This window comes from Salvelinus fontinalis, chromosome 2, assembly GCF_029448725.1.
Source record: "Salvelinus fontinalis isolate EN_2023a chromosome 2, ASM2944872v1, whole genome shotgun sequence".
Taxonomy (NCBI): Eukaryota; Metazoa; Chordata; class Actinopteri; order Salmoniformes; family Salmonidae; genus Salvelinus; species Salvelinus fontinalis.
The window spans coordinates 43458788-43486186 of record NC_074666.1 but is presented as its reverse complement, the minus strand read 5'-3'; the positions used below and the strand labels follow the sequence as shown (position 1 = coordinate 43486186).

Below are 27399 nucleotides of genomic sequence, written 5' to 3'. Positions count from 1 at the left end.
ACCCCGGTCCGGATCTGATCCGCCAGTTGAGTATGAGAGGTCTTAGGGTGTCCAATCAAAAATATATCTTTCGACCAATAGGTAAAATAATGTTAATTGTGTAGATAATCTTCTAAAAGAACCAGTTCCATGACTCTATCACAATCTGTTCAAAACTGATTGGTGTTTTTTTTACCCTTGTAGGATGGTCAAAATTAGGGTGACTAAATCAGTGGAGGCCAGATAAAAAAATATATCTATATAAAAAAAAGTGGTCAAATCTGGAAAATAGCATCCTGTCAGCTAGGCTGGATGCTGTGAGAATTAAGGCTACCTGGCAGGCTTTTCGTTGAACTCGTCATCTTTCTTCTCAAATCCAGAGGCCATAAACCAATAATAGAGGTAAGATGGATATTGATTTTGAGACATTTTAATATTTTAGTATACACTGTTAATATTAATGCAATGTTTTTTTTCCTCACAAACAAGCGTATCTCTGTGAAATACCAACAACAGTTTTTTTTTATTTTCCCAAAGCGTTTAACATTTTATTCAGCTCGTGTCATGCAAATGTAGCTATTTGCGACCTGTGGAAACAACTTGGAAGACGACCAAAATGTAAAACCCTCAAAGGTTTTGGAGAGAAAGCTGCAGAGCTCGGTGCTTATTATCGGATGCATTAGGTTACGAAATTCCTTTTTTTGAAGAAGAAGAAGAATCATCTTTGTCCTGGTAAAATGTATTATAAAATAAGTGAAATGTCATCACAAGTGCGTTTTCACCAACTCTGGGCAGAGTGGGTGGACACCCTTGATATCTCCATTTCACAATTTCTGTCAGTCTCCCTTGTCGTCTGAGAATTGTCATAATTAAATAATCCTTTTTCGCAGAAATAAAGATGGAACGCTAATCAAATTCAGAACCTCGAGTGGGTTGGTTGTTCCCAAAAACAGTTAATCATTTGTCAAAAATACGTTTTGTACAATTTCTGTGACCCTTGCCAAAGGAAGTGCTTGATAGACTTTTGAGCCAAAAAAGCTTTTCTGCCGTCACTCATAATTTACAATACCCTACCAGCATTAAATGGCCACTAAAAGGCATTGATTTGAAGGAATATGCCTCTAGGGTTGACTTTCCCATCGCTGTCCCCAGTTGTTCATAATCAACATTGCTATGGCCCTTTCAGCGTTGATTGGCCATATTGGCTTCAGTAGCTTCCCTTGCTGTATATGTTTGAAGTGAAGTAAGCACACTATTCGGTGTGTGAGAGAGAACAATGGGATATAAAAAGCATCAGTTAGAGAAATGTGTTTTAAACTAATTGCAAACCTATGCTATACAGTGGTTCCCAAACCTCTCCTCGAATATCCCTAGATGTTCCACTTATAATAGTTGAACCATTCCAGTACTAGCACAGCTGATTTCAACTAATCAAGGGCTTAGTGATTAGTTGATCGGTTGAATCAGGTGTGCTAGTTATGGAATAGTACAAATAAGTGAAACAGCGAGGGGTGCTCAAGTATAGGTTTGGAAAACACTGCTTTACGCTAATACCACATGTTATTTCTATCTCTTTGAACGTTTCCGCCTCCCCAATGTCCTTCTCTGCCTCTGGATTGTCCCTTTCTGCTGGCGATTGAGAAATTTCCCCTCGTTTGGTGGTTTCTCGCTTTTTCTGTATGCATCTACAGTATAAAGAAACAGCACCGTACCGCAGGCAGAGAGCTTCCATAATCTCTCTGGATGTCTTTGAAGAGGTAGATGTTTTTAAACTGAATGCTAAACAGGATCTATCAGGATTAAATCTGGATTTGAGGCAGTCTAGCTTAGCGTGACTTTTAAAAAGAAAGTTGAGGGGTGGAATGAATATGTAAATACTACTATGTCAACCAATCTCTACATATAATACATTTTCTTGAGGGAAACTCCACCTTGAGATTGGTGATTCGAATATATGCGTAAGATCTGTAGGTAAATGGGTACTGTAGGTTTAGACAGCCACAAATGATGCTTAACTGGTCATCATTGCCATTTTGTTAGTCTCTCAATTGAAAGCTTTCCCTCAGTGGTCATTGACGTTTTGAAACTTCATTAGTGACTGTTCATTACAGCCATTGATTTCCCAGGGAGTTACAATCCATGGGAGTCATGTCCATTAACCTGGCATTAAGCACAGTTTGCTACGTGGGTGGGGCACTCAGTTTTGGTCTTGTTTGGCTTTTCCACACACAGAAATATACCAATGACAACATGATGTAGCATATGAATTTAGGGTTGTCTCGGCCTCTACCCAGAAGACTCGGCGGTAGGTTCTGACCCTCCATTTGGGAAATGCTGCTGAATTGCCCTCACTTTGAGGTGAGAAAGGCTTCACTGCGATGCTTGGCAGCAAGTGGTGAGTTAGACCACACCAGAAGATGACTTGGTTTTGACTGTTATACTTAACTGGGCACACACACACTATACAGAGTCTCACAAACCCATATGATGAAAAGGCCCTAATGCAATACACTATGACAGCAAACCCCCAGCAATCTTCAAACTGATATTCAGAGACCAACTCCCAATCAGTCCATTTCCCTAACGCTCTTTGCATATCCTCCTGCAAATATTTTCTATTCCTGTGTAAACCCTTCACCACCAGCGACTCAGTTTCCATTTATTTTGTCCCTCTATTCATTTTGCCCAGGTCCTCTCGGGTGACACAACTGGCTTTCTCATACCGATCCTTTTAATCTCCTCCCTAATCACTTGCCTGTCTCCCCAACTCCACACCTCAGCAGTTGAATTTGTTACAGAAAATAATCACCTCCCATCGCAGTTAATAACACATATTTTCAAATTCCTCACAGAGGACTCGAGTTCTATGGCGTTACCACTGTTTTACCTGAAGACTTCAAAGTTGGGTACACGGTTATGTAAATAGTTGTTGGCGTACATGTTATGTTGTCAGACTGTTCTTGTCAGTCTACTAGTGTGTCATGTTTAGTTAGCTCAGACCCTGGAGATGTATAGACTTTAACTTTTACATGGCTTCGGAAGGGCCCGCTGAGTGTCCACGTATTCATTATACTGCCTGTGTGTGTGTGCGCACGCAGAAGATACAGGGAGATACTGAGCTGGAGATTTGCCTGTTTGATTGAGCTTGTGAGGATTAGACTGGGATTATGCAGGAATTGTGGAGTATCAGCAAATTAGCTCGCTGGGCTTTAATCTAAGAACCGGGCGAAGCCTCAGCCACTCGAGTGGACAGGGTGTGTGTTGTGGGGGCTGCTGTGTGAATTTAAATAATATTAGGGGCATGAGTATTGTCTGCTATTTAATTTTATGATGGTGGAGGGTGGATGAGACAGATGGACACAGACTCACCTTTGACTCGCCGGCCCTGTTTATAGCCTGTTATTTTGAGAATGCAGGATTTTAAAAACAAATTGTTTGTCACGTACACAAGTCTGTTTGCTTATGGGTGGTTGCGTGTGTGTGTGCTTGCAGCTAAGAATTGGATGTGTGGAGTCAGTGCTAATAGTGATGTCTGAAGATTTTTGCTGACTGTATTTAAATGGCTAAAGGACAAAGGCATAGAATATGAAACCATGTAGTATTTTACAGCTGTTGCATTTCATTAAACCTAATGTGAAATATCACATTCTAAAAAACAGATACGGGAAGGCTCTTTAGTCCAGAATGACATAGAACCCGGTGAAAGATGTGTAGGACATTGCCAGTAGAAAAAACAAAAAAACACCATGGATATCACAGCTGAAAATTAAACAAAATGAGACAGGTAAGCCTTCTTACCACCTGAGCAATACCTCATGAATACCATTTAGAGAAACGAACGGCTGCATAAATTACTTCAAATATCTATTTCTCCTCTTTGCTATGTGAAGTGAAGGATAGGCTCTTTCTTCTCAGTACTGGCTTAGATAGTTCCCGTAGTGTGAGCAGGAGCCAGCGCAGCCCCTCTGAAACCTGCTTGGAGCAGATAAGTCACATCCGTGGAGGGGGCCCCGTCGGCCCCTTGTACCCTAGCACACTTCTTTTCTATGTCTGGTGGCATAATGTAAGGTAAATCTCATGCCATTCACATGACTGACTGTGCACCTTGCGATGAAAAAAAGAAGACAAACATCTGACACATTCATTTCTCAAAGATGTGCAGAGGGGAAGGCAAGTTGCTTACACCACTCATTTTCAACATACTTTTTAGCGTAGCTAGCACGTCCAGTTTTTTTGTTGTTGTCCCTGTGTGTCCATTGGAATCACGGTCCAATCTGAGGAATAGGTGTGTGCATTTCTGCTTGTTCCATGCCATGCTTCACTCTGCTCCAGAGGCCTCTGGGTAGTTGGCCACTCCAACGTATTACAACTCTTAACTAGCACTCCAAAGGACAGTATTTAAAAAGTAAAAAAATTATGTAACCGAAACACAAAGAATATAATTTAATCTATTTGCTGTATATTAAGGCTTTTTGAGGTGATGCGTTGGTTTTTCAATGGACTTCCTAATGGATCGTGGTGAACATTTATTCACATACAGTTGAAGTCGGAAGTTTACATACACTTAGGTTGGAGTCATTAAAACTTTTTTTTTCAACAACTCCACATTTCTTGTTAACAAACTATAGTTTTGGCAAATTGGTTAAGACATCTACTTTGTGCATGACACAAGTGATTCTTCCAACTATTATTACAGACAGATTATTTCACCTAAAATTCACTATCACAATTTCAGTGGGTCAGAAGTTTACATTCACTACGTTGACTGGCCCTTTAAACAGCATAGACAATTCCAGAAAATGATGTCATGGCTTTAGAAGCTTCCGATGGGCTAATTGACATCATTTGAGTCAGATGGATGTGTAACTGTGGATGTATTTCAAGGCCTACCTTCAAACTCAGTGTCTCTTTGCTTGGCATCATGAGAAAATCAAAAGAAATCAGCCAAGACCTCAGGAAAAAAAATTGTAGACCTCCACAAGTCTGGTTCATCCTTGGGAGAAATTCCCAAACGCCTGAAGGTACCGCGTTCATCTGTACAAGCAATGTACAAACAGACTACAGTTTGCAACTGCACATTGGGACAAGGATCATACTTTTTTGGAGAAATGTCCTCTGGTCTGATGAAACAAAAATAGAACTGTTTGGCCATAACGACCATTGTTATGTTTGGAGGATAAAGGGGGGGAGGCTTGCAAGCCGTAGAACACCATCCCAACCGTGAAGCACGGGGGTGGCAGCATCATGTTGTGGGGGTGCTTTGCTGCAGGAGGGACTGGTGCACTTCACAAAATAGATGGCATCATGAGGCAGGAAAATGATGTGGATATATTGAAGCAACATCTCAAGACATCAGTCAGGAAGTTAAAGCTTGGTCGCAAATGGGTCTTCCAAATGGACAATGACCCCAAGCATACTTCCAAAGTTGTGGCAAAATGGCTTAAGGACAACAAAGTCAAGGTATTGGAGTGGCCATCACAAATCCCTGACCTCAATCCTATAGAAAATGTGTGGGCAGAACTGAAAAAGTGTGTGCGAGCAAGGAGGCCGACAAACTGGACTCAGTTACACCAGCTCTGTCAGGTTGAATGGGACAAAATTCACCCAACTTATTGTGGGAAGCTTGTGGAAGGCTACCTGAAATGTTTGACCCAAGTTAAACAATATTAAAGGCAATGCTACCAAATACTAATTGAGTGTATGTAAACTTCTGACCCACTGGGAATGTGATGAAAGAAATAAAAGCTGAAATAAATCATTCTCTCCTATTATTCTGACATTTCACACTCTTAAAATAAAGTGGTGATCCTAACTGACCTAAGACAGGGAATTTTGACCAGATTTAAATGTCAGGAATTGTGAAAAACTGTTTAAATGTATTTGGCTAAGGTGTATGTAAACTTCCGACTTCAACTGTAGCCTGCTGAATGGATAGAATCACTTTGAAGGTGTTTTTCAAAAGGGTTGGCGTGGTGTGTCTTTAGGCTGTGTAAATTTCATTTTTGACCCCCTACTTTCAACTAATCCCCTCTCCATTTAGTGATTTGTTTGTTCAGGGTGTAGGCGTGCAAGGCATCCCCAGGGGACGACTAGGGCCGATCCATGCTACTCCCACTGCCCACATCTGAGATGGGCGGATATGGCTATCGCCCATCAAGTAATTATAGGCTCAATTCCGATGGAGGCTCCTGCCTGCTGTAGGCTACATGAGAGTTTAGTGCGCTCTCTCGCTCAGAGAAGATGGCCATAGTTTATAACATGCCAAACGATCAAGACCCTTTGAATTGAGAGAAAGAAATTAGGTTTTTAGAGGACACAATAGTGACGTCCAAAATGGACGGTTTATGCATGTAGTCGAGTAACTAACTGCCATCTTATTTATTGTATTTGTTATTTTCATGACATCCACTGTCTGGCGTAGTTGTCATCTGTTCAGTAGATAGGTTTATTGGTGACAATTTCAAACCCCTCCTTTTTATAGACCTGTCTCACTTTTTCTCGCTCTCTCTGTGGTCATGTTATTGTTGTGCTTTTTCTTGGGCTATTTAATAATGAATACTCAATGTGCAATTTATAAATCATCAATTTTAATCAAAATACAGCTGTAGACAGAAGTCAAGGATCAAACATACAAATGATGTCTCTCGTGAGTTCTGCAAAATAGGAAAAGTCCAAGTTCCTTTTAATATGCTTGCAGTCAACCCCTAGTGATGTAACTGCCTACGTCAACACCTTCTACTCATGAGACCAAGCCCATGCATATACAGTTATACAAACTTGCAGGAGAGAACAATAGTTCCAGTTTTTTCTAAGGGAGCATCAGTAATTTTCCACTCCCCAAGTTGCTATATAGTGGTATGTTGACTTGTCTCTTTCACTGCCCTGCAAGGTTCTGTATCTAATTTATTTTAGCCTTGAGGCGCTTTCTTAGACACCCTGTCTCAGACTGTTTCTTATAAGAGGCAGAGACTAGAAAAGAACTGTGGAACAATATTAAACCTTATAATGCATATATATATTGCTAATCTGTAGTCCAGGACCCTATAAATGTAGTGGCAGAGGGGTCTTATAGCCCTTCCCCTTCTATTAATACAACATAAGCATAATCAATTATTATAATACATCAATCATTTGGTGCAGCCCCTATCGTGACCCCATCATTATGTTAATGAGGGAGAGGAGATTGTGGTCCATTATGGTGACCTATTCTAACAGAAGTGGATCCTGTGGCCGGGCCTTATAGTTATGCTGTGTTTTGCACTACACAGGAATGTCAGACCACTGAAGAGTACAAGAGGGCCATTTCAGGAGCCCATGCATTATTTCACAGGCATTGTGACAGCAGCACACATGGGCAGGACTCCCCACAGACGCCAGCGTGTCAGGGAGAGGTGTTATAAAACAATAAGTGGTTTCGATTTCTTTCTTTTTTTACATTAAATACACTATGCATTATGTGGGTTGAATGGTATAACAGAATCAAACAATTAATACAAGTGTTTTATTTATTTATTTATTTTACCGTTATTTTACCAGGTAAGTTGACTGAGAACACAATCTCATTTGCAGCAACGACCTGGGGAATAGTTACAGGGGAGAGGAGGGGGATGAATGAGCCAATTGTAAACTGGGGACTTTTAGGTGACCATGATGGTTTGAGGGCCAGATTGGGAATTTAGCCAGGACACCGGGGTTAACACCCCTACTCTTACGATAAGTGCCATGGGATCTTTAATGACCTCAGAGAGTCAGGACACCCGTTTAACGTCCCATCCGAAAGACGGCACCCTACACAGGGCAGTGTCCCCAATCACTGCCCTGGGGCATTGGGATATTTTTTAGACCAGAGGAAAGAGTGCCTCCTACTGGCCTTCCAACACCACATCCAGCAGCATCTGGACTGAAGTCCCTGGATGGGAGAAGTCCCATGATGGTAGTGACTGCCCATTACTGCTTATCACATGTTAACCATTAATTCACATTACTTTAAAATATTTCAGTGTATATTACGTTTTGTTTTATTTGACGTTTTTAATTCTAACTCTCAGCTTAGGCAACAGCTCTAGAGATATCTGACAAAATCAGTATTTTAAGTAAATAAGTCATGCTTGTATGACTGCTGAATACCACCTACCAATCACAAGAATAATTTATTTTCAGGTAGAGATACCTCGCGAAGCAACTGCTCTCTATCACTCAATCGCGTGTTTTTCTGTTTTTTTTTTTCTAACCTAACGTAGCTGGTGTAAAATAAACCATGACCGAACAAAGTAAGAACACAATAGATTATAGTCATTGTAGTTTAGCACAGTAACCGTGGTAATTAACTATGTAGGATATGGGCCTGTTGGCAACTACAACTCCCTACTACATTGCACAGTTCGGGCTTGATCTAAAGTGCGTTCAGTTCGTTTGAATGTTTGCTATGTTGGGGAAGACTAAGCAAACACTAGTAAAATTAAAATAATAAATCCAGCAGAAAAGACAGGACAAATATTATGGTTAAACTCATACTAATTGATTAAAACAATAAAACATGGGCCTCCCGGGTGGCGCAGTGGTCTATATATATATATTATTTTTTTTAATTTTTTTTGGTCACAAGTTCAGGAATGGCAAGATTTACTTGGAGCTAACTCTGCAAATAGCACTGCTGGGTGATTTTGAAAAGTCATTCAATCAATAATATACAACTTTTTGCAAAAATGTTGATCTTTAATTTACAATCTGTAGAAACTATGAGAATAGAAAGGGTCAGAACTTTTGTGTAACAGCACAGTTAAAAATATGCCAAATAGAAATCAAAACTGGATGGTCTTCAGAGATAGATGGGAGGGGTTGAGGGGAGCTGAAGGATGGGATTAAAAACAAACAAAAGATAACAACTAAAATGTAGAAGCCTAAGTGTTTTCCATTAGTTTACACAAATTAAGGTAGGGGTGGTAGGGTTAGGGTAAAATATTAAAGGGGAAAAAATATATTTTTAAAATATATGTACTGCTTTCAGAAAGTATTCAGGCTCCTTGACTTTTTCCACCTTTTGTTACATTACAGCCTTATTTTAAAATTGATTACTTTTTTTCTTCCTAGATCACACTACCACGTAATGACAAAGCAAAAACAGTTTTAGACACTTTGACATTTTATTAAAAATAAACTGATATATAAATAAACTGAGAACCTTTACTCAGTACTTTCTTGAAGCGCCTTTGGCACTAGTCTCCCAGTCCATGCCGCTGAAAAACATCCCCACAGCATGATGCTGCCACCACGCTTCACCATAGGGGATGGTGCCAGGTTTCCTCCAGACGTTACGCTTGCATTCAGGCCAAAGAGTTCAATCTTGGTTTCATCAGACCAGAGATTCATGTTTCTCTGGGAGTCCTTTAGGTGCCTTTTGGCAAACTCCAAGCGGGCTGTCATGTGCCTTTTTACTGAGGAGTGGCTTGCGTCTGGCCACTCTACCATGAAGGCCTGATTGGTGGAGTGCTGCAGAGATGGTTGTCCTTCTGGAAGGTTCTCCCATCTCCACAGAGGAACTCTGAAGCTCTGTCAATATGACCATCGAGTTCTTGGTCACCTCCCTGACCAAGTCCTTCTCCCCAGATTGCTCAGTTTGGCCAGGCGGCCAGCTATAGGAAGAGTCTTGGCGGTTCCTAACTTCTTCCATTTAAGAAGGATGGAGGTCACTGTGTTCTTGGGCACCATTGTTTCAGAAATGTTTTGGTACCCTTCCCTAGATCTGTGCCTCAACACAATCCTTTCTCGGAGCTCTACAGACAATTCCTTCGAACTCATAGCTTGGTTTTTGCTCTCACATTCACTGTCAACTGTGGGACCTTTATATAGACAGGTGTGTGTGTGTGCCTTTCCAAATAATTTCCAATCAATTGAATTTACCACAGGTGGACTCCAAGTTGTAGAAACATCTCAAGGATGGTTAATGGAAACAGGATGCACCTGAGCTCAATTTTGAGTCTCATAGCAAAGTTTCTGAATACTTACTTAAGTAAGGTATTTCTGTTTATTTTTGTAAACATTTCTAAACCTGTTTTCACTTTGTCATTATGAGTGTAGCTTGATGAGGAAATCTTTTTATTTAATCTATTTTTGAATAAGGTTAATGTAAACAAATTGTGGAAAAGTCAAGGGGTCTGAGTCATTTCTGAATATGCTGTATTATTATACCTTTATTTCAACAAGGAACACAGACTGAGACCAAGGTCTCTTTTACAGCTGGGCCCTGCATATACATGTTTAGGTACAATGATTTAAAAAACTAAACAAGACAAACAAAACGATCACAGATAATACAAAAAAAAAAAATAATAATAATTTTAACATTTAAAATACAACAGATTTCATTTACACATAGGTTATTCTACTAGCAGCACGAACTTGCATTACCCGAAACAGTTACAAGCAATACAAAAATAAAAATTCTCTAATAAATATTTAAAATGAGCAAGGGGGACAAGAGTCTCAAGTTTAAGTTTAGTCTGCAGGCTATTCTATAGGCAAGGAGCGTAACAGGAAAAGGCAGCCATACCCAACTCTGTGTAAATCGCATGGGCCTCAAGTGTAATCGATGCTTGAGACCTGGTTTTAGGAATTCTAATTCTAATATTGATGAGTGATGATAAATAATGAAGGTAGCTTATTCAGAAGTGCTTTATAGACATACACAAGAGCATGTTGTTCTCGTCTGACGGACAGCGAAGTCCAACCCATATTATGATATAAAACACAGTGGTGAGTTTTGTAGCTAGCACCCGTAATAAACCTAAGTGCGCAATGATAAGTAGCATCCAGCAAGTGTTGATGCCGTAGCATGCATGTAAATAATATCCCCATAATCTATAATAGACTTAAGTAGCTGTTTTCCAAGATTAGTATGTGTGCAGTGCCATCAAGGTATTCAGACCCCTTGACTTTTTTTCACATTTTGTTTTGTTACAGCAAATTTATTAAAATGGATTAAATGTAAAAAAATAAATAAAATAAAAATGCTCAGCTTTATCTTTTTTGCAATGGAATTAAATATTCACTTACAGCTCTGAATTACATTTCCTACAGCTCACCAGTCTTTTCTGGTAAAGAATACCACAATACATTTGTTGGTAGATTAGGTATTCCTGTGAAGTGATGACATTCTGCCAAGATGTTTATCAAAGGATGATGAAACCAAACGGCAGTCTGTTCATTTGGTCAGTTATAGAACTTTGACCGTCAAACTCCAGTCACACAGACCTGAAAAGGAAATGTGAACACCACACCCATCCTTCCTGCAACCGGATACCCCACTGTGGAGAGGGGTAGAAAAGAGAGAAGCCTTTGGAGAGAATTGGTCAGGGGGGGGGGGGGGTTGGAGTGGGGTGAGGGACAGGGGTGGCTCAAGTCCTACTTCCATTGTCTATTGGCCTGTGGGATTGTGGGAAGGGAGCTAGGTGTTACCAGAGAAAGACTGCCCGTGCTCGCCATTCAGCACAAGTCCCACTGACACAACCTGCATCCCAAATGTCACCCTATTCCCTATATAGTGCACCACTTTTGACCCAAAAGTAGTACACTAAGGTAATAGGGTGCCTTTTGGCAAGCAGCCACAGGCTCTTAGAAGCTGGGTCTGGACACAATGGCCTCATTTAGAAACAGAGGGGCCGTACCTGTATAGGAGCCGAGCACAACACTACTCCCTGGCTATCTGGCTCCCCAATCAGACCAAACTAGCCTTTAGGAATCTTTTAAATGGAGCGGCCCATAGGGATATGTGCAGCCAGAGAGAGGAGTGATCTGTACGATCTGCTTCTGGGCCTTAGTTTTATAAGAACATGTCATGTTTGACATGACTTTAATGTAGTTATGGGTTACCTGTAGGCCTACCTGGTTATACTGAAATGACGCAAATCTCACCATTTAGCTACCTCTTGTAATTCCTTGTATCTACATGGTTCAGTGTTTTCCCTGTATTCATTTAGCAGCAGCGCACCGCCGCTGCTAAATCGTTGCCGTCACTGCAAACCCCTTTAAAAATATATATATATATATATTTCTGCCGAGAAACGCTTTTAATGTCAGTGACAAGCCACAACCTCAAATCGTCTGAGAAACCGCCAAGGTAACTAGCTGGCTAGCTTGCTGTAAAAAATCCTAGGGGATACACTGTGGTTATATGGAAATGACGCATAGTGAACATTAACCATTTAGCTACCTCTCGTAAAACCTTTAATCTGTTTCAAAAATAATTTTGACATTCCAGCGACGCAATCACTCGCTGTACATGCTATGCCAACCTCTAACACTGTCTTAACTGGCAGATGTTAATATTGCTGGCTGCTTGTGAGTTCATTCTATGGGCGTGTTGTCTGTCATTTGGTTTATTTTTCTCTGTGTGTGTGTGTTTGTCAGTGTTTGGATGCATGTGTGTGTTTTTTTCCAGTGAAAGTCATCATTCTAAGTCATATTCTCCCTCTGGCACCAGATCCGCCTGTCTTTGGGGGCCGTACCTTCAGAGATGGAGGGCTTTGAAAGCTGATGGGATTAGAGCGTGACGAGCAGGCTTAGCAGGGTCCCAGCGCTCCTCATATCGCCCAGTCTCCAAGAGTGCAACAGGACTGGGTGCAGGGAGAGTGTTGGAGGGGGAAGCTGAGTCACCAATCCCTGTGTCCACACACACCCCTTATCTTGCTTGGTGAATATAGTCATCTTTCACCAAAGCAATATCGTCCTCTGTGCTCCCCCGATTTCTCTGGGTGTTATACACTGTCACTGGAAGTATGCCTGAGGGATCTTGGTTTACGTGTGTGTATGAGGAGTAAAGTAGGGCCTATGTTCGTCTTTACGTGATCCCAAGTCTCCAGTTTTCTGAGTGCCTGTCTCGTTCCACTCCTCCTTCGCAAACCCTCCTTTCCAGTTGTCTGCCGAAAGCTCCTCCTGTTCTTCCTTACCCTGAAACAGAGACGGATTGCAGTGAGCCCAACAGCAGCTGGGCGCCTCTGACGATTCAACCATGATAACCTTTTCACCTGGGTACCTGATGCAGCCTTGGCCCCCTTCGACCTCTCCACTGTCTGATGCTTACATATTCATATTATTACACAAGCTTGACAACCAAGTGCTTTTTATTTTATGTAACCTTTATTTAACTAGGCAAGTCGGTTAAGAACAAATTCTTATTTACAATGACGGCCTACCCCAGCCAAACCCTAACCTGGAAGAAGCTGGGCCAATTGTGCGCTGCCCTATGGCACTCCCAATCACGGCCGGTTGTGATACAGCCTAGAAATGAACCAGGGTCTGTAGTGACGCCTCAAGCACTGAGATGCAGACCGCTGAGCCCCATCCACTGATGCTTCATCCACTGATGCATGGAATTGCATGTTTCGGCAGACTAGTCAGGTTTTGATGTAATGGAAATTGTTCTTCGGCTGATATATCACGCATTCTTTGGAGGATTTTGTCATTGTCGATATTGACGTCTGCGTTTCCTTTTTTTGGTATTTGGTCCAAGGTATCACATTGAGCCAATGCTTCCCTTCTTTCCCACTGATTGTCAGCTATGATAACACTTCTTCTCTGCTGTAACACTGACCCCTTAGTGGAAGGGTTCAGTGGAACGTGTCGTCTTACAGCAGCTCAAGGCCGGGATCGTATTGCGTCAACACTTACTCACTCTCCTGCTGGTGCAGATGACGACTCACACTGTGTGTGTTTGTGTGTGTAATAATCAACACTGCTGGATCCAGCTTATTTCACAAGCATCAGACTGCCATTGTATACTTAGTTAAATCGATGTGCATGTGTTTGAAGGGTCCTATTAGTCAGTGTTTTGAAGGTGGAATATACCTTTGGAAAAGTACAATAGAATGTAGCCTGACACCTCATTTTACCCTCTGGCGGCTGACATGATAACCGACCGACTAGGCATATGAACATGGCAGTGACCAGTCATACCTCCCATAGCCATACCGAGGTCTAGCAACTCAGTACAGGCTTAGTTCCCCTGTGGTATATCTGTAATGAGCTGTGTGTACTGAGCAGATTTCAACCCCCCCCCCCCCCCCCCCGTGTAAACTCATCTAAATAATGCTAACTTTGAACAATCCCCATAACAATGAGCCAATATAGCTGTGTTGTTCGATGAGATGGGATTAGTGTCATGTCATCTATCCCATTGGGTATCTCTAAAACGCTTAATGTGCAAACCCCCCCCCCCCCCCCCCCCCCCCCCCCCCGTCATCGAAAGGCCATTACACTTCTGATTGCAGCTATGCTGACCAATATCCCAGTCATTCGACAGATTTGCTTGTCTTTTTCTGAATGTTCAGCAGAGTTGTGTATGAAAAGCTAAGCCCTTTTAACACAGTCCTCAGTAGGGTTAAGGACTCTGTGTGCTTACCGGTAAATGGACGACTACGCGTTTTAGCCCAATACACCCGCTTTCTCAAGATTAGAGCTATATTACTGTGCAAATGACTTTTGTCAGAGGGAAAGCGCTTGCTATACCGAAAACCTTGCAGGTAGACTTGACTCCCAAGTGGAAATGTGTTGTCCAGAGCATGTGAAGCATATTTATTTGTTTTATAGGCTCTTTAATAATCGGCCCACGTTCTTGTCGACAGTGGATAAAAAAAAACTGGTCAGGTTTGCAGTCTTTGTTTTACTACTCGTTGTGGAAGATGTTCAAAGTATTTGCTATTACAGGGCTGACATGAGGTCATGACAAAGGAAAGGGCTACTTGCTTAGACTGAACTCACTGGACAGACGTTGACTATTTTAGGTAAATTTGTGCACCTCCATCAAGTATGATATGTTACAAATGCAACAAATAAACCCTTTTTCTAACCTTAACTTAATTCACATAGCCTGCTCCGTAAATTCTCCTAACCTTTGTCGTTAGTTCTCCTAACCAGCAATGTAAATTCTCCTTGTCATTCTCCTTTATGACACAACAAGCAGTATACTTTGTCCTCCAAGCGGCAGATAGCCTAGCAGTTAAGAGTGTTGGGTCAGTAACCGAACGGTTGCTGGTTCGAATCCTTGGGCTGACTAGGTAAAGAAATCTGTCGATGTACCTGTGAGCAAGGCACTTAACTGTAATAGCTCCTGTAAGTTGCTCTGGATAAGAGTGTTTGCTAAATGACTAAAATGTATGATAAGTTACATCATCCAATTTGTATGACCGAGTAAAACGTATGATACTACACGTCCTCTAATTTGTATGATATTGTACGACCGAGTAAGCCATATGATACTACACATCCTCTAATTCATATGATATTGTGCGACCTGGGCCAATTGTGAGCCATCCTATGGGACTCCCAATCACGGCCGGTTGTGATTCAACTTTCAGAAAGTATTCACACCCCTTGACTTTTTCCACATTTTGTTGTTAGCCTGAATTTAAGAGGGATTTAAATAGCTATTTTGTGTCACTGGCCTACATAATACCCCATAATGTCAAAGTGGAGTTATGTTTTTAGAAATTTACAAATTCATTTATAATGAAAAGCTGAACTGTCTTGAGTCGATGAGTATTCAACCCCTTATGGCAAACCTAAAATAAGTGCTGGAGTAAAAATGTGCTTAACAAATCACATAATAAGTTGCATGGACTCACTCTGTGTGCAATACTAGTGTTCAACATGATTTTTGAATGACAGCCTCATCTCTGTACCCCACACAGAGTTATTGGTAAGGTTGAGCAGTGAATTAGAACAATAAAAACAAGGGAGGTTTTCCAATGCCTCACAAAGATGGGTAAAAAAACTAAACAGACATTGAATATCCCTTGGAGCATGTTGAAGTTACTCATTACACTTTGGATGGTGTCTCATTACACACAGTCACTACAAAGATACAGACGTCCTTCTTAACTCAGTTCCTGGAGAGGAAGGAAACCTCTCACAGATTTCACCATGAGGCCTATGGTGACTTTGAAGTAGAGTTGAATGTCTCTGATTGGAGAGAACTGAGGATGGATCAACAACATTGCAGTTACGCCACAATACTAATCTAAATGACAGAGTGAAAAGGAAGCCTGTACAGAATATAAATATTCCGAAACATGCATCCTGTTTTGCAATAAGGCAGTAAAGTAAAACTGCAAAAAAATTGGCAATGAACTTTGTTCTGAATACAAAGCGTTATGTTTGGGACAAATCCAATGCAACTCATTACGGAATACAACTCTTCATATTTCCAAGCACAGTGGTGCCTGCATCATGTTTTGGGTATGCTTGTCATCAGCAAGGACGAGTTGTATTTTTATTTTTTAAATGTTGATAAAAAGTAACAGAATGAAGCTAGCACAGGCAAAAGGGAAAACCTGGTTGTCTGCTTTCCAACAGACACTGGGAGACATTCACCTTTCGCCACTGGCGCCCTGTGCTCTTCACAGATGAAAGCAGGTTCACACTGAGCACATGAGCACATGTGACAGAGTCTGGAGACACCGTGGAGAACGTTCTGCTGCCTGCAACATCCTCCAGCATGACCGGTTTGGCGATGGGTCAGTCATGGTGTGGGGTGGCATTTCGTTGTGGGGCCGCACAGCCCTCCATGTGCTCGCCAGAGGTAGCCTGACTGCCATTAGGTACCGAGATGAGATCCTCAGACCCCTTGTGAGACCATATGCTGACACATGCACATTTGTGGCCTGCTGGAGGTCATTTTCCAGGGCTCTGGCAGTGCACCTCCTTGCACAAAGTCGGAGGTAGCGGTCCTGCTGCTGGGTTGTTGCCCTCCTACGGCCTCCTCCACGTCTCCTCCTGTACTGGCCTGTCTCCTGGTACTACGCTGACACACAGCAAACCTTTTTGCCACAGTTCGCATTGATGTGCCATCCTGGATGAACTGCACTACCTGAGCCACTTGTGTGGGTTGTAGACTCCGTCTCATGCTACCACTAGAGTGAGAGCACCGCCAGCATTCAAAAGTGACCAAAACATCAGCCAGGAAGCATAGGGACTGAGAAGTGGTCTGTGGTCACCACCTGCAGAATCACTCCTGTTTTGGGGGGTGTCTTGCTAATTGCCTATAATTTCCACCTTTTGTCTATTCCATTTGCACAACAGCATGTGAAATTTATTGTCAATCAGTGTTGCTTCCTAAGTGGACAGTTTGATTTCACAGAAGTGTGATTGACTTGGAGTTACATTGTGTTGTTTAAGTGTTCCCTTTATTTTTTTGAGCAGTGTATTTTATAAGTTTAGTCAAACAACCATCACTAAGAATAGTCAGAGTTGAAGGCACCATGAACAGAGTTGTCTCTCTCTTATAGAAAAAGTACAACTTATTTTGCCTACCTAGCTGTTTATCAGATGGGTGCAATTAGGGACAGAACATGGTGTGTAAAAGCTGATTTAGCTTGTCTGTGCCTGCCATAACAAAGGGGTTAAATACTTAACTTTAGTTTTATATATTTTTATTAAATTGTAAAAATGTCTTAACATAATTTCACTTTGACATTATGGGCTATTTTGTGTTGGCCAGTGACTAAAAAAACTAAATTTAATCAATTTTAAATTCCGGCTTGTAACACAACAAAATGGGGAAAAAGTCAATGGGTGTGAATACTTTCTGAAGGTACTATGTACAAATGTTACTATTTGATTAATGTACGTTTGGGGAAAAAATATATATTTTGTGACAACTCACTTTTGTTTACAGGTAATGTAGTAGGCCTTATTTCAGTATAATGTAAAGTAACATGTTTAATATGTGTGTATTTTCCAGGAGCTTTCTCAATTGTCTTGGTAACAGTTTTCCAGTTTACTCCATATTGGCTTGGCTTTCTGGTTTTCACTTCCCTTTGTAAAGTCAGCAGTTAATATTACATGAATACTAATAGCTACATTATTTATGTTGCCATTGTCATTATTCTGTATTTGACTTGTATTGCAGTGTTATCCTCTATTATAATGTTGGTTAATCACCTTCAGGTGTAAACTGTGGCGGTGTGTTTGGAGAAGGTTTGAATCCTAAGCAACCTGCCTACATATTGTTTGAAGTACAATAAACCAACATAGTTACTGTAGTAGGTCAAAGCTGTGTGCTGGAAAACCTTGGTAGAGCATGGGTGGAGTAGGCATTCTGGTGCTCATGTGAATTTCCTTTTTCGGCTTCAGACCAATGCTTACTTTTCACTTAAAACTTAGTTTTTTTTGTTTTTAATTTCCTACTCAGCCAGCTTCGGGGGCAGCAGTCATAGAGGGTGACAAGGAGAGTTCCCAGTTCGTGGGACATGACCTTTTGGGAGAGGAAACATGACCAGAGTTTCCAGGAAGTGAGTTGTCTCTCTAAAGACGTGCGACAGGACAAGCAGCCTCCAGGCATCTGTTTGTTTCTGATGACCTCTTCAAGGACACTCACAATCTCTCCAATTAGGCCCCAAGATACGCCTTCATGGCAGGAAGAGACCAGACCTTATCAAGGATGATCGTTTAGTTCCAAATATGGTATTATTACACAAGTGGTCCCTCAGATGTTCATAGCCTTGGTAAACACATTACAACTGTAACTTACATTTTCAATTCCCCTGACAATTACTGTGTGTTCGTTTTTATTAGACCAATCTTTGTGTGTGTGTGTGGTATATGTTGTAGTGGGCTGGAGTAAGCCAGGGTTAAGAGTTTGGATCCCTCTGTGAATTCCGGGCCGGTATGTTTACAGAAAGTGTCACTAAACCGATCTGACAGGGTGTGGGAAAACGGCTAAGTCCTCAGAGAGAGTGTAATGTAATCCAGCCCGATGATGATTCGCTGCCTGTCTCCGTTGCACTGTAGATTGTGGCGTTTCATATTTTGGTTGATCGTAACAACCATAGCCCGTCTATATTTAGCCTCATAATTGTGAGTCACTTTCCCCCTCTTTTTCCCTAAGCTTCATATGAAAACATATCCAGTGGCATTGCAACTTTTAATCTGGGTTTCTTCACTGACACAGATGGCATCTATGGGCGTTATTAGCATTTTGAACAGCCTCAATTAGTATTGGTACACCAGGCCCGCGTCCTTGCTGCCATTCAAGTGAGCCGTTATCAGTATTCATGTCAAAACAAGATTAATGCCTCACTCCCCCTTATCTTTGATATTTAATCTCCCCTCTCCCGCCTTCTCAAGGGTGTGTAAGTCAAGCCTCTTAAATATTAAACACCTCATCAGAATTCTTAATGTTTCTTTAAGATTTAATCAAGGTAAGATGCTGTCAAGAGTATAGCAGTGGTCATTTCCATATAAAATGACCCATGAGCACCAATGTGAATTAATAGAATTGGGTGTCAAATGAAAGCTAAGAGTCTATATTTTTGGCATAAATAAAATGTTCAACCATTTCCATCTTAAAAATGAGGCTTAGGTAATGGCTTTGATTTGCTTCTAGTCAAACGGGTGGAAAAGGGGTCTTGGAAAACATCTACTAGAATCAGTATTTAAAAGGTCATGTTCTGAATACTGTTTTCTATTTTACAATGTGTACAAGTTTGCTGTACTGATTTTATACATGTGTGGGTATATGGTACCTGTTAGGGATTGAGGGGCTTTCTGGGATGTGCTTTGGCATATGATTGCTGTAAATAAGTGTGTTAGCTAGCATACACCGATGTAATGGTTACATCAGCGCCGCTGCTAACACAGTTGTCCTCATGCTACAGATTTTGCCATCGACAGCCATCAATATTGTTAAGCCCTGCACAACTAACGTGCTGTTTCCCATTTAACAACAGGTATTTACACGTTATATTTTGTAGCGTATTTTTGTATTTTTTTCGCCCAGTATGAAAATGTAATGCAAGGGATTTTGCCATCAATATCGTTAAGCCCTGCACAACTAAAATGCTGTTGTTAAATGGGAAACAGCACGTTAGTTGTGCAGGGCTTAACGATATTGATGTCTGTCGATGGCAAAATCCCTTGCATCACATTTTCATACTGGGCGAACAAAATACAAAAATAAAATATAACATGTGTAAATACCTGTTGTTAAATGGGAAACAGCATGTTAGTTGTGCAGGGCTTAACGATATTGATGGCTGTCGATGGCAAAATCTGTAACATGAAGACAACTGTGTTAGCAGTGGGCTTATGTAACCATTACATCGGTGTATGCTAGCTAACACACTTTCATCAGTTACACAAACATAGACAGCCATGATTGGTTCAGATTTGGTCCAATCATAAACGTCTGTTTCACAAGTTTGAACAGCACAGTACAGTGAAACAAAGTACAGTAAAGAAAAGCACACACTAGAGTACAGTATACTGTACTATACTGTACTTTACTGTGATGTCTAATCTTGTGGAACATGGACGTCTTTGATTGGTTCAGATTTTAGTCTGGTCCGGACCAATCAAATTTGGTCTTATTTGGGGGCAGAGGTTATTAGAATAATAGCCAGTGTGTAGAATAATACCCATATATGGAAAGGATGATATTCCATATTTCTAAATTTTTTGTGTACCTATTCAGTAAACATCACCATGAAGAGAATGACATTCATATCCATAATAATGCATTTCTGTGTAGTACAGATCAGGGACCCATACTGTAATTATGTTGCCGGGTGTAAATCCACTACACTTACTATAGTTAAATAACCAAAATAGATTTTTTTCAAATTCAAGGTGTCATGTCATAGCTGACACCCCATTTTTCTGCAGACATCTTTGAATCTTAATTCAGAGCAGATAATTACATTTTGGAAAAAGTTGTCGCATACATTTTACCGTAATTATGTTTCCAAGCTTTATATCAGCACAGTTCATCCAGTAAATGTTTTTGTGAAATTGTGTTTAAATTGTTCAAATTAGTCCTTGTGCAGTTGTAGGGTTTGTTCAACTTTGAAATGTTTGCCAAATTTAGTTTGGCATACATTTTAAAGAGAAAAATCTGAGTCTCAGCATAAATCCTTATTGTGGAATTGTCCCAGTGTAAATTGTTGAAGGTCAGCCTGTGATTATGCTGATGTCAGGCCAGTGGGACAATCCTCACACATTCCTGCCTGCTTTGAGCTCTTCTGGCAGTCACAGGACTCACCTGAGCCCCCTCTCTAAGGTCTGTTTCAGTGGTCCTCCCTGCCAACCCCTAGCACACGCCAACCTCTCTCACGCCTATCGAAGACTCTGCCTTCTGCTGCTGGCCATTTTTATCACGATAGTCCCCGCTCTCTAAAGACTTCTCTCCGCTGTCCCCCTCTACCCACTACTGAACTCTCACTGGACACTTCTAACCAGAGGTTGGATTGAGATTTTGGGCTGACTTTGGAACTCCATTTAAATGGTAGGCTTTCAGTAACCACATCTACATTGACACAAATGTGGAAGACACATTTAGTTGAATATATTCCGTCATATATTCCATTGAACAGCCCCTTTCCCTCGAACATAATACAAATAAAACATTCTACTGCATCCCTACCAAATGTAACCCTTTCCATCTCCACCTTAACCCTACTCCTCTCCCCCATAAATCCTCTATCACCATCACACACCTCAAGACACAATCCACTTTCCTAGTTACTGCTTTGATCCTGACACCAAACTACAACAAAGAACCATAACAGCCTTGACTACACCTGCCAGATGATGCCAGCCAGAGTTTGGTCAAAATTGAAAAATGATCAGACACACATGCGCACACATGGAAAGGTACAGACACACACGTCTCTCGCACGCAGACACCTCGCTCTCTCTCACTAGAATCAGATATTGAAGGCAGGCGGGTTAATATGTCACGGCTCAGAGACATGTTCATGCGGTGCCTCCTTCCCATCAGACAAGGGCAGGGGGGAGAGAAATAATCTGAGGGGGAGGGGAGAATTCGTCATGGCTGTAATCCAACGTGTCCTAGGAGGATTGTGTCAACTGCCACCTTTCAGTATTATGCAGATTGATTTCCCCAGCTGTCTGTCAGATGGGATCCCTGGGCAGATCAGATGGCGCTGTGGTGGCGCTCCAATCCATCACCTTACGACACCAGGTCACTTTTCATCACCATAGACTGGCGGCTTGTCTCAAGATAAAGCACATGGGCTTCATGGGGTGTAGTTTAGGTTGTCTGCCTACCTTGTGTGTTGTTATGAATGGATGGATTATACACTACAGTGTTCGACATGAGTGTGTATTGTGTTCTGTTATTTACATTTTGAGTAAGCCACAGGTTTTTAGTCATAGATGTTGTCGGTTCTTTACAACAAATCCAATCAAAAGGTAGTTACAGGTCAAATATGAATTAGTTCTATAAGTAGTGTGCCGAGCCGGCATTTCATTAATGTACCATAATATTTATTATACCTTTTACAGTGCTACCATCTCCCCCAGTTCCTACATGAATCAGTGCAAGATACATTTGACCCTGTCATGGTACAGTATGACAACACAGCCTGTGATTGTAGAGTAAATTTGAAGTAAGTTACCGGAGGTCTCGAGTTTAAGTCTTCTTCCAGAATGCCTGTTTTTGAAGCCCAGGTGTCCACGGCGGTGTGTGACTCTAGCTGACTTCCTGTCTGTCACTTCCTGTTTGACCCGCGCTTCTGTGCCAGACCCCGCTAATTCTGGAGCACCGCCCGATCCTGAGCTCTCTATCAGCAGGCCCAGGTTTTTCCTGTCTGCACAATGTAAAGGAAGTGTGTGGGGTGGAGGGGGTGGTTCTTTGATTTTGACCCTGTGTAGAGGATGCTGAATCTGTGCTTTGCAATAGATCTGTAGCACTCAAAACACTTCTCTCTGAACTTAATACTCTTCTATCGGGTCTTAGCAAAAGCAATGTTTCTTGTAAATGTTCCTAATTAGTGACACGATCATGTGAAAAGGTTTACTGTGTGGTCTTCTATTGGAATGGAAAGGTGTTGCTTCCACACCATCATACTTGTTACTGTCATCGGATGAATATAGCCTATTAGATAACAAAAAGCCTTCATAGCCATCTCTATAAGAAGACCCGTATGCTTCGGTAGTCTATTCTTGATTTCCCTCCGCCAATACACATCATTACAAGCGCTTAGTAATACCCTGTGTCTCACTGTCAGTCCCCCTAAAGACCACCCCAATCAGATCCAACTCAAAGCTGTCATTACCGCTTCAATTAATCTCAACGTCTCTGTGCTCCGAGCTCCTCCAGGCTCAGCCTCTCTCGGTCTTTATCAGTCCCGCACATCACCACCAAGGCCCAGGCCCGCTACACATACACACTACGAACACACGCCGGCATGAACACGCGCACGTAATCACACAGAAGTGTACACCCACACACCCGCACTTAAATGTAGACACACTCTCACTACGCACAAACACACATACATTTGTACACACACTAGCAGACACATGCAAGAAGCACACACACAATGTCCTCACCCCTGCAATTAAACTGAAATGTTTTTCTTCTGTCTCGAGGCTATATAGATGAGCCAAGGAGGGAGCAGGAGGAGAAACTGTTTCGGCGAGATAGGGCCGGCACGTTTTTCTCAAGTCCGCTGTTTCTTTTCATTATACTGGAAGACGGGGCTGGGAACGACAGAGGCTTATCAGATGATGAGCAAGTCTTCAATGTCTGTTGCCGAGAGCTGTGTCTGTGCGGCTCCAAAATTCCAGTCGTCTCACACTTGGTTGATGAGGTGGTGTGCGTGAGTCAGGGTAAAGTGTTTGGACGGGCTACTGTAGATTGATTGCTGCTCTCACTTCTGCATGGTTTAGCATCACCCCAAAACTCCATCAATCCACCAGTCTGTCAGTCCTTGTGCCATTCATCTTCTCTTGGATTCCCTGATTCTGATAAATGTAGACCGTACCACAAAGTTGCTCAGACTGTATGTACAGATAATATTTTGGTGCCAGTGAGTTTTATGTTTCAGCCCTTAGAGGATCATGGTGTGGAAATCTTAGCACTATCTGGGGCATAGTCATTAGGGCATGCAATGGAAAACATTTGCAATGAAAAAAGAACATTTATATTTCTTATTGGATAAGTCCAGGTAGCCCCTCGCTTTTTCTGTCAATTTCCTTCTGTTTGGTGCCTGATAAATATGACCCCGGTGTGACTGGGTGACTTTTCCCTGGAGCCTGTTTCGTGATTTTTCTCCGTGATAATTGGGAATTGCGATACTACGCCCATCGTCATGAGTCGATGTGCCTCTCTCTCTTTATAGCGCATTGAATCATCTTCAGAAGATTTCTTCAAAAGTATCCCACTTTTTTTCCTCTCTGATGTGCGTGTGCATTCATCTTTCGCTTTGATTTCTATCGATATTCCCCTGCAGTTGGGGACAATTGTAATCGCGATGACCGGCGTAAGATAAGATCTTTTGAAAGTACATTTCTTCTCATCAAACACTAGCGCTTAGGGCTTTCATATTTCATACAGGCTCTAAAATAACTTCCTCCAGTTATCTTCATCATCATCTTACAGAGACATGGATGGGACATTCCTACAATGTGACTCCATCTCTTAACTTTGAGCTGTTGATGAGGCGGGTGAGGAAGTGAAATGGGTGCCTCCCTTCACTGAGCTTTAGCTTTTAGCTTGAAGGGACGCTATATAAACCAGCACCTCCATCAAAGAGCCAGCTACAGCTTTATCTACTGGTAGGATTTGGGAGGGAGTAAACCAGGCCTAGCTACAGCCCTTCCTGTAAATTAGGCATGCTTACATGAGCTAGACACAGACGCACTCTGCTGTCCCAAAGGGAGCAGACAGGCTCAGTATGCCACCGGGATCGGAGTGTCCTCCTGCACACTCACAATCGCCCACACACACACACGTCACGCATGCTCACAAACCTCTCTCTCATTGTCACACAATAGGACAGGTTTGCCCACACTTAAAACCACTCAAGACCCTCTAGCTCTGACACTCGACAAATGCAGGTTCTCTCACATTACCAATTCATGTCATCACTGGACACATACGTACTACACAGACACGCACACATGCACCCTCATCCCATGTACCTGTAGCAAGTATACAGTCCCCTTGAAAATGTTTCCCATTGTGTGTAACCTAACCCATACACGTCTCAGTACCTGAAGTCCTAAGTTTACATACACTCATTTTTCAACCACTACAAATGTCTTTTTAACAAACTATAGTTTTGGCAAGTCAGTTAGGACATCTACCTTGTGCATGACACAAGTCATTTTTCCAACAATTGTTTACATATTATTTCACTTCTAATTCACTATCACAATTCCAGTGGGTCAGAAGTTTACATTCACTAAGTTGACTGTGCCTTTTAAACAGATTAGGAAATTCCAGAAAATTATGTCATGGCTTTAGAAGCTTCTGTTAGGCTACTTGACATCATTTGAGTCAATTGGAGGTGTACCTGTGGATGTATTTCCAGGCCTACCTTCAAACTCAGTGCCTCTTTGCTTGACATCATGGGAAAATCAAAAGAAATCAATTGAGGCCACAAGTCTGGTTCATCCTTGGGAGCAATTTCCACATACCTGAAGGTACCACGTTCATCTGTACAAACAATAGTACACAAGTATAAACACCATGGGACCACGCTGCCGTCATACCGCTCAGGAAGGAGACGCGTTCTGTCTCTTAGAGATGAACGTACTTTGGTGCGAAAAGTGCAAATCAATCCCAGAACAACAGTAAAGGACCTTGTGAAGATGCTGGAGGAAACAGGAACAAAACTATATCCACAGTAAAATGAGTCCTATATCGACATAACCTGAAAGGCCGCTCAGCAAGGAAGAAGCCACTGCTCCAAAACCGCCATAAAAAAGCCAGACTACGGTTTGCAACTGCACATGGAGAAATGTCCTCAGTTCTGTTTTTGTTTCATCAGACCAGTTTGGCCATAACGACCATCATTATGTTTGGAGGAAAAAGGGGGAGGCTTGCAAGCCGTAGAACACCATTCCAACCGTGAAGCACGGGGTGGCAGTATCATGTTGTGGGGGTGCTTTGCTGCAAGAGGGACTGGTGGACTTCACAAAATAGATGGCATCATGAGGTAGGAACATTATGTGGATATATTGAAACAACATCTCAAGATATCAGTCAGGAAGTTAAAGAATGGGTTAAAGAATGGGTCTTCCAAATGGACAATGAAAAAATGAAAAATGGCATAAGGGCAACAAAGTCAATGTATTGGAGTGGCCATCACAAAGCCCTGACCTCAATCCTATAGAAAATGTGTGGGCAGAACTGAAAAGGTGTGTGCGAGCAAGGAGGCATACAAACCTGACTCAGTTACACCAGCTCTGTCAGGTTGAATGGGCCAAAATTCACCCAACTTATTGTGGAAGGCTACCTGAAACGTTTGACCCAAGTTAAACAATTTAAAGGCAATGCTACCAAATACTAATTGAGTGTGTGTGTAAACGTCTGGCCCACTGGGAATGTGATGAAAGAAATAAAAGCTGAAATAAATAATTCTCTCTACTATTATTCTGACATTTCACCTTCTCAAAATAGTGGTGATCCTAACTGACTTAAGAGGGAATCTTTACTTGGATTAAATGTCAGGAATTGTGAAACTGAGTTTAAATGTATTTGGCTAAGGTGTATGTAAACTTCCGACTTCAACTGTATCTATGTAACGGTACTCCTCTTCCTCTTCATCCGAAGAGGAGGAGCATGGATTGAACCAAGGCGCAGCGTTTTGAAATGACATAATTTTAATTAAACAAGACGGGAAAAACACGAAACGAAACCACTTGAAATTAACAAAATAACAAAACAAATGTAGACAAACCTGAACATACGAACTTACATAAAACACGAAGAACGCACAACAGGAAAAATGACTACATAAAACGAAGAACGCACGAAACAGTCCCGTATGGTGCAACAAACACTAACACAGGAGACAACCACCCACAACGAACACTGTGAAACAACCTACCTAAATATGACTCAATTAGAGGAAACGCCAAACACCTGCCTCTAATTGAGAGCCATACCAGGCAACCCTAAACCAACATAGAAACAGAAAACATAGAATACCCACGCAAACTCACGTCCTGACCAACTAACACATACAACAAACTAACAGAAATAGGTCAGGAACGTGACAATCTACTACTGTAAGCCTCTGTGTAACTGCAAGTGCTCGATTCATACTAATTACCCAGACTGTCTGTGTGGAGATGGATGATGATGATGATAACCCCTCGCAGCCACAAGGAGCTGAAATTAATGATTTGTTAAGTCAGACTCTAATGTTACTTCCCTCCCCACACACACGTCATATCACATTTCACGTAAAAAATGTTTATTCATTTTTTTCATCCATACTGACTGATATTCAATCTTGCTGCCATCAGTTATGACGCAATATTATAAGCTGATCCATCTAGGAATGTGAGCGGATTAAAGAACTTCGAGCACAGATGCGTAACCCATATGAATTCAATGACTTTTTGACAGCATCCTTTTTGATTTAAACAAAACTTTCTATACATGCAGTACTT

The 27399-nt window shown here is 41.7% G+C and overlaps 1 protein-coding gene across 3 annotated transcripts in view; it reads left to right on the top strand.

Annotated features, from left to right (window-relative positions):
- The window catches only part of LOC129819364 (endothelial cell-selective adhesion molecule-like), a 60980-nt gene that overhangs the window by 7608 nt on the left and 25973 nt on the right, over window positions 1-27399 (top strand). The gene's annotated exons all lie outside the window — the stretch shown is intronic.